The sequence below is a fragment of the Macrobrachium nipponense genome, chromosome 19 (genome assembly GCF_015104395.2).
Source record: "Macrobrachium nipponense isolate FS-2020 chromosome 19, ASM1510439v2, whole genome shotgun sequence".
Taxonomy (NCBI): Eukaryota; Metazoa; Arthropoda; class Malacostraca; order Decapoda; family Palaemonidae; genus Macrobrachium; species Macrobrachium nipponense.
Window position 1 is genome coordinate 20576863 of NC_061088.1, and position 11119 is coordinate 20587981.

An 11119-nucleotide genomic window follows, 5' to 3' on the forward strand; every position below is an offset into this window, starting at 1 on the left:
TTACGTAACTCTCGTCATTTTAAACCTACAATTTTGACAAGTATGGCCTCTAAGAGACCCCTGTCGCCCGGTAATCCCAGGGAGGACCCGCCCTTGGAGGACGAGCAAGGCTTCGCCACCGTAAGGAAGAAGAAGAAGAAGAAACAGAAGAAGATTGTACCACCGATTTCGACCAATAATAACCTGCTCCCTACGACATCGGCACCGAATACGGCGAGTTTTGCGGAATTTCCGGCACTTCCCAAGTTCAAAGCTGTTGTTATCGAGGGCCAGACTTCATATGCTGCAGTCAGGGCCCTCGAGAAAAAATATCCAGAAGCCAACCTCATAGCCAGACCGAATTTAAGGGGAGAATTCATAATTACTCCCAAGGACCAAAAAGCTGCTGAACTACTGAGGAAAGACAACCTGTGCCACCTTCTTGATCCTGCTTCAAAAATAAGCAAGGGGATGATATGCAAAGTCCCCAAATACATAACTATCGAAAGAGTCCTCGAGGTTCCCAACATCATGGAAGCCAAGAGATGTACTGCAAAAGATGGACAGGAAACTCTTAAGATAGAAGCGACCTTCAAGGGCAAATTCCAGCCAGGGTCAGCCTTGGGATTCTTGGCACTTATGAGACAGAAGCCTTCGTACCAGAGCCTCTGAGATGCTTCAAGTGTCAGAGGTATGGACACCACAAGAACGAATGTAAATCAGAACACATCTGTGGAGTGTGCAGTGCGAAACACGAGACAGAAGTGTGCTTGAAAAAGTACAAGGAAAAGGGCCACACAGTTGCCCGATGCCCTAACTGCAGCCAGCAACATCATGCTTGGTTTAAGGGATGCCCAGTCAGACTGCAGAGGATTTGGAAGGCGAAGGGCATCCCTCCTCCACCTGCAAGACCTCGGCAACCATCACCGACAGAAACCTCCCAGTAACCCAGGTTCGATCCTAGAACGAACCTACCTCCTGTACCACAAACCACCCAACCTTCCTCCCAACCTCCTCGATCCCGGCATTACATCCCCACCCCCTCATCCTCTCCATATCGCCAAACTCCCGCCCCTCTACCTCCTCCCCCTACTCCCCCAACCCCTCAGGTTACCCCCCTAACCCCTGCATCGCCGAAGACGTCGATTCCTGCTCGTGCCGAAGCAGGAACCCAGACAGAAGACGCAGTTGAAGAAGAAATGCAGACCGAGACACCGACTGTAGCTCCTGTTTTGTTTAAAGAAGCAGGAACACAAACAGAGGAGTTTGTAGCTAAGCAAAACAGCGAAACTCAGACCTGCAAACAAGAAAATAGAACTGCAAACGTCGGTAACGAATACTTCCTCGTAGGAGAATATCAGATCAGGAAGTTCCTGCTGACCTACGAGGAGTTTGAGGCATTTTTAAATAGAGCCATCTCCAATAACGACAGTGACAGTGGTCATCAGCTGTTCTCTGAGCTCGTCCACGCTCTGTTGGACCTAGAGATCAGTCTCCCAGATGACCTCCTGTTAGAAGATTTCAGATACAGATCTCAAACATAAAGATCGCAGCTACATGAAAAGTGCTGTTTATAGCATTAACTGCTTTTTCTTTTACTAAACAATCCTCCTTCCCTCCGTTTTTCGGCCGCCTCACGTCTAACGACCGAATATTTCAACTGTCACTCTAACTACCGCTTAAGCTGTCGCTTATTTTTGTTATCCTGTTTCTAAAACTGATAATATTTCGTTTTTCCTTCGTCGTTCCCTATGCTAAACGATCGACGCTCTCTGCTTTTTTTTCTCGTAAAGTGAAATATGGTACTTGAACTCCATAGAGTTGCGCTTTTTTTTTCCGTTTTTCTACGACTATAAATTTTTCGATTTCATTACTGGCTATCTCTGACTCGCCAGGACTCGCTACTATCGATCTTTATCTTCTACTAATGGGTACCTTAGGGTTTAAAGGGGTTTGTAACCTTGCCTATTCACTTTTCCTTTCACCTTTGAAATCCATACCATTCCACCTGCACATTCCATAGAAATCATAAATAAAAAGATCGCCTCATATCCTTAAATCACCAATGCATCTAAAAAAAATAATTCAAATGACCTACGGGCTGCTACATTAGCTAAAGCCCGTGCTGGCATAAAGCCAGCTTAATACTCCAACAACAACAAACAGGAGACCTGGACCAGTCTTCCGAGGAGCTTCTTGGTTGTCGGTTGGTCGTTGATTTCGACTTATTGCATAATCTCCTTCTATTCTCCTTTCGCTTGGAATGTCCAAAATGGTAATGGATTAATTTAGAATTTAATCCCACCACTTTGTAGTACGAGACTTATTTTGAAACTAGTACGAGACTTATTTTGAAACTGTAGTACGAGACTTATTATGAAACCATTTCCGTGCAGATAAACTAACACTGACACTCACACAGGTGAAGGAAATTGAAAGTTTAACTTTGAATTTTCGTAAACAGGTTAGCTGTCGACTTCTGATACTGATAATGATTGTGTGTTTCGTGGTGGCTTCCACCCAAGCGGACCATCGCACAGTTCGACGGGCGTGTGCTAGGTGGTGTGGAAGAGTTTGCTGCGACCCGCGTAAGTATAAATTGCTTAAGTAGGCTGGCTGTTTGTTAAAATATAGGAATAACTTTAAGCTTGTGGCGTCTAACTTAAGCCTTATTTGCAATTAAAAAGGATTGCAAGAGCAGCGTAAATCGACAGTAGTTTAAACACGACGTATAAAATTTTATTTTTGTAAATCGGCTACAGATTTGGCTTCCAAATTACCATTGTAATACTCTTAAATCATTTCTTGGTTGCTTTATTGAATTATTTATCGATTTTGAGGTTTTGTTTATTTATATTTATTTATTATGGCCACTTTTTGCTCACCATTGCCGATTTACATTTTGGATTTTAAGGAACTCAGCTTAGCCAGTTTTTATTTATTTATTTTTAGAATATACGAAGGCATGGAATAGATTGTTCATACTTACAGCAATATCTCGATTTGTGTAAGTAAATATACATGCGCAATTGCTCTTTTCATACGAATGATCTTTGTTTTCTTAAACGAACATTCCATTTATGGACATTATTTTTAAGCAAGTTAATGGGATTTTGGATTGCCGATGACGAATAAGTACTTATGTTAGCTAGTAATAGTTCAATTAACTTAAGGTTTAGGTTAAATTGAGTTTACTTGTTGGTCGTAAGAGATTCTGAACAATGTAGTCAGTGGGTTTGTGCCTATAGCGTTACTTTACATCACATGCAAAGGGTAATGTATTAACATAGTACTTTGTACTTTCAGTTTGTGATCGTTGGTGTGGTATCCCTCCTAATCTCCATTGCTGCGACGCCACGTGAGTGATCACTCAAGATGTTTTGTGTGTGAATGTATAGGCCTACACACTCACTTGCGTGTAAATGTATAGGCCTACACACTCACTATCTTGCAACATTCCTTCAACTTATTCTCCAGGTCAGAGCTGGAGAATAAGTTGAAGAAATGTTGCAAATGAGTGAGTGTGTAGGCCTACACATTTACACACAAACATACATACATACTGTAAATGTGAAATCTACTCTTGATTGTACACTCTTCTCGAAAAGAACGAATATATAGGGACTTTTTGAAGCTATTTAACTTAACTGTGGCTAATCAGTGTTTTCCTTTCCAGCATAGGGAAGTGACCCGTTGACAGCTAAATTCCCGCAGCAGACTGAACACTTTTGGCCTCCTCCAGTAAGTATTCGGACTTTTAAAATGTCTGCATCCGCTACCGCTTGTAGATGCTAAAACTCGTGTTTTCCAGTAATTTGGTATATGATTATGGAGTTGTAAAACAAATCCACAGCGGCTAAAGCTTCTTCATTAAGTAAAGTAGAACAGAAACCTTCAGTTATTCGGCTAACGAGTCATGTCAAATGAATATAACGTAAACACCAAGGAAAACCAAGATGCAGCATCTATTATAGTAACTTTCTTATTTGCACAGAACTAATCGACAGAAACAAAGAACTTTTTTGCCTATTGAGCTGAACTGAATATAGAATTTAGACCTAGGGCACAGGCTAACCGCTGGGACCTGTGAGGTTATTCAGCGCTGAAACGGCAATTAACAGTAAAAGGTTTGAAAGGTGTAACAGGAGGACAACCTCGCAGCTACAATAAAAATCAGTTGTTAGGAGAGGGTGGAAAGTAAGTTAGAAGAACGAGAATACGAAAGGAGGTACAGTAAAAAGGATTCTAGATGTTTGATTATAAGTGGATATTTTCGGCATGCAGCATGGGTCTCAGAAAAGAAGTAATGTTTCCAACTCTGATAGTCCATTTAGTTGCTGGAACAGCTGCTCGAAGATTAATTAAGGCATCCGTTGACGTCCAAGAGTGTCCAAGGATTTTAACCTCAGTTAAAGACCTAAGTCTACATGAATGGATATGAAAGACAAATATTTATGGAAAATACGGGCAAAAGATGGATAAATTCATCAATAAATCCTTTATTTCTTTATAAATCGAATATATATTGAAGTGAAAAGTACACAGGATTAGTTTTTGTCAGAAAAGTAGTCATATGAATCAAATTGCAATCTGTACAACGCTGCTTTTAAGTATGACGTGAAACAATCTTAAAATTCACAAGCATTACTATATTGACATATTTTTATGCAGTTCTAATATAGTCGAAGTAGGTTGCTTTATCCTAAGTTGCTGAAATATTATCAAAGGATGGTGCAAAAAATTATTTCTAACTCACTTTCATCACATTCAGCGTTTATAAAAACATATGCCATCAATATGCAAATAGACAATTTGGTAGAATGAATGTCTATACATCACATGAAATCACCTATTAAAGCTCAAAGTTTGGTATGAATTCAAACTTATTTGGAAAATATGAATAGGTCGTTAATTTCCTTCGAGATATCCCTATAGATACTGAATCATTTCATACACAGGACCAAATTCAATGGAAATTTAATCTGCAAAAATGTGAAACTGTAATTTCAGCACGTGATATCAACGGCGTTTCTTCTGGCTGTCAAACTGGACCTGAATTATACGCGTCTACCATAAAGGAAGGACACGTGGACAACAAATCTGTTAATATGGCTAGACGTCATCATCAAAAGATCAAATGTATTGATATTAAATATATAAGCTAATTTTAGCCTGAGAAGGAAAAAAAATTGATTCCTATCTTGTGATATTTCTTTAGTCATAAGTTGCATTTACTACAACCTGGTAACCTCCATGAAGAAAATCAAAACAATGTGAAAGATATAGTACATGGAAGTAAGAGTTAAGGAGATTCGTTCACCATCACAAAAATCATTACCAGAAGAAATCTATGACACGCTTAACGATGGAGTCATCTGATGCAGCTTTCTGGAATTAGAAAATAACTTAATGAATTCTGATGGAAAGGAATGACATTTTTGCTAGATTTGACAGGTATTTGGAGTCTAAAAAATATCTTCTCGTCAGGTATTTGGAGTCCAAGAAATATCAAGTTAAAGAGGTTATTGTAGCTCACATCTAAACAGAAACATGTTTGATGATCATTTTGGTAATTTTTTCTTTCTTTCTTTCTTTTTTACAAAACTGGACAATTCCATTAAAACTGGCCCTGCCTTGGATTTGCTTTCAAGTCGAGGTTAGAAAATAATGAAAAAAGTTAAGTAAATCTCAGATATTTTTATGTGGCTAGGAACCAATTGGTCACCTAGCAATAGGACCTACAGCTTATTGTGGGATCCGAACCACACTATATCGAGAAATTAATTTCTATCACCAGAAATAAATTCCTCTGATTCTGCGTTGGCCAAGCCGGGATTCGAACATCGGACCACTCATCCAGCGAGGAACTTAAAGAATAGTTAAAATGTATATTTCTACATGACCTGTGACATCTCTGTATATTTTTTCGAGTAATTCTCACCTGCCCTGTAGCCTTCTGTTCTTCAGCCAGCATTTGTTCGAAGTCTTGAGTGAGCAGTCCGCCATTCTTGCGGTTTTCTTCCAGCCATCTCGCTTTTCTCTCTTCTCGTTCCATTTTCTCCTTGTAGAGAGCTTTCACCTGTCGAGTTTATTATATATTTCAGATGAATTCGATTACATGACTTCCATAGACAAACAAGGGAGAATCAGATAGCTTTAGACAGCCATTGAAATTAAGACTCGGAGCCCGAAAGTTTTATTCTCAATGAAAGAATATTTTTCTTTTCCTAATGAGGAAAACGGGACAGTTCCACATAAGAATGAAAATGTATAGTTTTTCTACAATATGAGTAAATAAACTGAAGTGGCTTTAACAAGGTGGAACTACAACCACCCATTACAAAGAATTTGTATTGCACGTTTAATGAAATATTAAAAGAACACTGCGGTTCACGAGATATCTCGTATTAGTCCTTCATTAGCATTTAACCTTTTCACGAGATATCTCGTGGTAAGTCCAAAATATTTAGAATACTTATCACAAGATATCTCGGGTCTTGTCTATTTTTGGGTAATAAGGCAAGTATTTGTACCTGTATGATGCCTAATGGCTACATATAGAAGGCCCCATTTCACAGGATTCTGACCTAATACCCCACACACATCCATCTCACCTTTTCTAATGTTAAATCACCTTCCTTCTGGGGACCACTGACAGCCCTGAGCACTCTGTCAGAAGGCTCGCTGATGATTGATGTTCATGTTTTCGTCCAGGATGTGAAGACCTTGGAAGCGCTCCACTTGGGGGCCGAAAACTTCGCGTTCTATGTCCCATTCTCCCTCCTCTTCCCCCTCCCCCTCCTCGTTGACGTCATTTTCCAGCTTCTTTTTGGCCTCGATCTACAAAAATCGAAAGTGAGAAGAAAAGAAACGATATATTAAATAGTAAAATGTGGTGTGATAGCATGCTGAACATTCATATTTAAGAATGAAATTACACACAGAAAGAAACCCATTTTTGAGGTTGAAAATCATAAGTGTAAGCAGTGGCTTCCATTTTACGTACGCGCACCTTCAGGAGCAAGAACGCGTGCTGGCATAAGGCCAGTTCTGGTTACAATTTTCAGTTTTATAGTCTCTGTTGGTTGGAAAATACCAGGGAAACCAGACCAGGTCTCCTGTTCCCTTTATCACTTTAACACACTGCAGGCAAGAGCCCTGTGACAGCATACACCAACTTACGCCAAACCAACCAATAAATGACGAGCAAGAGTTCCGGTTGGTACACGAAATGCAACAACGACCATAGCTCTCATACTACGTGTATGCAATGTAAACTATACGCTTAGTATAAACACGCAATATTTCCTCGCATTTTTCCATCGTGTAGGATATTGACGATGTACCGGTGATAATTTCCACGTTCAGACTTCTGCCATCGTTCAACCACGGGCCAGCATCTAGCACTAAATAAAACCAAGGTTCATACCTTGGCTGGAACTTCTAGACGGCACGTGAGTTCCTAGGCCTTGGATTGAACAGTAAAACGAGCCCGCATGCCACGTTAGTTGTCACGGCATATGATTATGTCATATGAATCTCGTGAAATAAAACTGCGACATCAGAAGGGAAAATTCTAAATGTTATCAATGCATTTCCCTGCGAACATCTCTTAATTCGCTTATGATAGCTACAGTATCCTTAATTACTTAAATTCCTTCAGTGCGCATTTCAGTGGTATCTTAGATTAAAAGAGGATGGTTAATAACGCCTTATAGCGTAAAATGTGTCTTTTTCGTTAAGCACACAAAGTTGCTAGTGCATATAGCATATATCAGAAGTTATCTGGATAATGACTCCCTACCCAGTTCTAGTGTTGAGCAGTTCTATTTGTTAACACACTTAAAGTCCTTCGACAAGTAGGCCATACTGCATAGGCAACATCAGTGGTTTTTAGAAACTCGCTTTTCCCAATATAATGAGATTCATGACTTGATATAAAGTCTGTCGGAGGACTAAAGGCCCCATACACTGAACGATTGTCGTTATCGGCCCACACACACTATTCATTCAGTATGAACGATCTCCGCACCGATTTCAGTCTGAACAAAGATTTTGTCTCGAGAAGACATGGCATCATCTCTAGAAGGGAAGCGCGCGATAGCGTTAATATCGGCAGACCACAGTCTGTACCGTGCGGCAGACAAACCCATACTTTGAACGATCTGTATATGACAGACTTAAATCGCAAGCCAGCAACCTGATCGTGACAGATTCCCGCTGAGATCGTTCAGACACGAAGCTCCGCCCACTTTTGCATTCAGACAAGCCCATACCCAGTGTTTTTGCGAACGATACAGACAATCGTTCAGTGTATGGGGGCCTTTAGAGATTCAACTTAAGAAGTTTCCTTCGGTCTTCTGAAAGCTCACGCTTATACCAGATAGAGAACTACTCATTCTCAAATCAGGTATCCTGTGATGGTCCTACAAAAAAAATATAGCGACAGAAGCATATCGTAAAGCGTGAAAATACCCAAGGGCTGATGGCCATGTGCCATGAGTCTAATTTTCGCTTACTCAGGGAGTAAGCCTACACGCTACTTTGTTCTTGTTGTTGTTTGGGGGGAGGGTTAGGAAAGGTCTATGGAAGCGGCTGAAAAAGGGGTTTCACGCCTAGTTAAAGATACAGGAATTTTAGGATTGGATATTTATGATATATTTATTAGCATGAAAATGTAACAAATAAATTATGTGCATGTTAAATAGTAGAGAAAAGTGATTTCTAATAACATACTTGTGTATTTATTTTAATTTTCGTTGGTGAAACAAGGATCTATTTGACCGTACAGATTTTAGCATGTCCTAATGACGGTAAGTTAAGAATATAATGTTTATAACTTATGCGTGAGGGGAAAATCTTGCATGTGTCCAGAGTAAGCTGGAGGTCGAATCACGCCTTGTTTAATTGGATTGTGTCACTGCTTCTTTGTGCTTAAAGAAAAAGCAGAGTTATTCTTCCTGGCCCTACTCAAGAAGCACTTAAAGGAAATTCCATAATTGCTGTGTTGTTTTAAATTGCTCAAATCACATAGTGTTTTGTTTGCCAAGGCGTCGTTTGTTGGTTATTTCGACGTTGAAATATAAAGGCAGTAATTTATTGAGCTATCTAATGAAAATTCGTTGTCTGATTTTCAACTAATCATTACTCAAAAATTTAAGTATAATAATTTCGTATTCATTCGATTTCAGAATAGACCGAGAAAAGATATAAAGTGCTGAAATGTGGTGCACCATTAATGTTAAGTAACAGCACCCAGTAATCAATCATTCGTCACCGGGTGACGCTAGACTTGTATTATAACGAGACCGATCATCGACCACAGGTGCACATGAGGTAAGGAATTTGAGTCTTAATGAAAGGAGGATACCTACTAATAAATTCTTCCCATTTCGATACCATTCAGTGTGCAGACCCGTACCTAGAGTTTTTTTTTATGGTGGGGTCGGGGGGGGGCGATGTTGTCGTTTTTTTCCAAAACTGGACCTTTTCTTCTATAAATGTCATTGCATATATAGGTAGGTATATACAAGATGAAATACTTGAAAATGTTTTTTTAGTTTTATTAAGAAGAAAAATTAGGTATGCGGTCTATGCCCTTCTACCCGATTTGATATTCAAACTACTGACTTTGGTTAGCATAATTTTACTTATAATGTTAAAAGTTTGCACTGAAATTCAAGAATATTTCTTCAGGTTTATCGAATGATTCGTATATTTTGTTAACGATAACATGCATATTATTTTATTTGTTGTTATGTTATATACTTCGACTTATAAAAAAAACAATAATTATTTATTACTTTGTAAGTACAGTTCAATGAAAAGGATAGTCACAGAAAATATGGACTTCCAGAAATTTTTTGGGGGGTGGGGTCGTTCGAGCTCCCCGCTCGGTATGGGCCTGGTGTATCAAAGTGTGGGCATAAGTCAGTACTAATAGTTTTTTTTTTTAATAGATAGTAGTTTTATCGGTGTTCCTTTGGCTTGTTATCTACGCGTCACCTCCGAGGTACTAATACGTACTAAACATGGCGGTAGCTCAGTGGGATGCCGTGTTTAGTACTAGCCCCTCGGGATCGGAGACATAGTATATTAATATAATTTGTCGACCACACAACATAAAAATGGGTGTATATAATACTTTGATCAACGAGGGCCCACAGTGGCGGATTTAGAGGGGGCCGAGCAGGCCATGGCCTAGGGCCCCGCACTTAAGCTAAAAGAAATAGTATAATAATAATCTAGAGGTGCCCTAGTAGAAAATAAGTCACGGAAACCTAAACCCCCAAAGCTGTAAGGGCCCTCTTTGCTTGCCCATCAATGATAGGGGCCCCATAAGGTCATAGGCCTAGTGTCCCCACACACTCCCTAAATCCGCCCCCGAAGGGCTAGTACCAATTGAGCTTCCGCCATGTTTAGTACCAGGACCTCGCAGTTGACGCGTAAATAACAAGCCAAAGTGGCACCGTTTTGTCTTATTGCTGTTTTTAGGTCGATATGGGGTCAATTTGTTCGATATTTTTGGAGGAACAGCTTTTTTTTTATTGTCAAGCGGTAGCTAAAATAAACTATTCATAAGACATAACGTGTTATGAGATGCCGTCAAAATACAAAATCATATTTATTATCTCCGTAGCAGTTGGATGAAGGTTATTTCAATTACTAAGGTAGGCTTATGTCATGAGAATGGGGCTAAAGTAAGAAAAATGTCCTTTAGAAGTTTAACCTTATGAAAGTATAAATTATTTATTTTAGTTACTACATTAGAAATAAAAATTAAAGAGCAATATATATATATACGTATATATATATATATATGTATATATATATATATATATATATATATATATATATATATATATATATATATATATATATATATATATATATATATATATATATAATATTTATATATATATATATATAGTATATATATATATATATACATATATAGTGGAGAGAGAGAGAGAGAGAGAGAGAGAGAGAGAGAGAGGTGAGTTGACTCAAGTTAATGTCATAAGAAAGATTCGCAGTGAGTAGGTACTCCAACATGATCATTTTGGATAGACATCAGAATGCATTGATATTTTCAACTTCACAGTCAGTTTTTGCCCACTGACTTGTAGTTACGTATTCA

The 11119-nt window shown here is 38.9% G+C and overlaps 2 long non-coding RNA genes across 3 annotated transcripts; one reads left to right on the forward strand and one right to left on the reverse strand.

Moving 5' to 3' along the window:
• Positions 1–2143: 2143 nt before the first annotated feature.
• Positions 2144–5130, forward strand: LOC135214770 (uncharacterized). Of its 2 annotated transcripts, none has more exons than XR_010314465.1 (5): positions 2144–2254; positions 2444–2567; positions 3286–3337; positions 3656–3720; positions 4990–5130. It is a non-coding gene; the product is annotated as an uncharacterized LOC135214770 (long non-coding RNA). The 2 variants fall into 2 exon arrangements; XR_010314466.1 differs by having other exon boundaries at positions 2164–2293.
• LOC135214780 (uncharacterized) lies at positions 4463–6813 on the reverse strand. Its single transcript, XR_010314467.1, has 3 exons — positions 6594–6813; positions 5921–6058; positions 4463–5367 (listed from the first exon to the last, which is right to left on the reverse strand). It is a non-coding gene; the product is annotated as an uncharacterized LOC135214780 (long non-coding RNA).
• Between the last annotated feature and the right edge of the window lie 4306 nt (positions 6814–11119).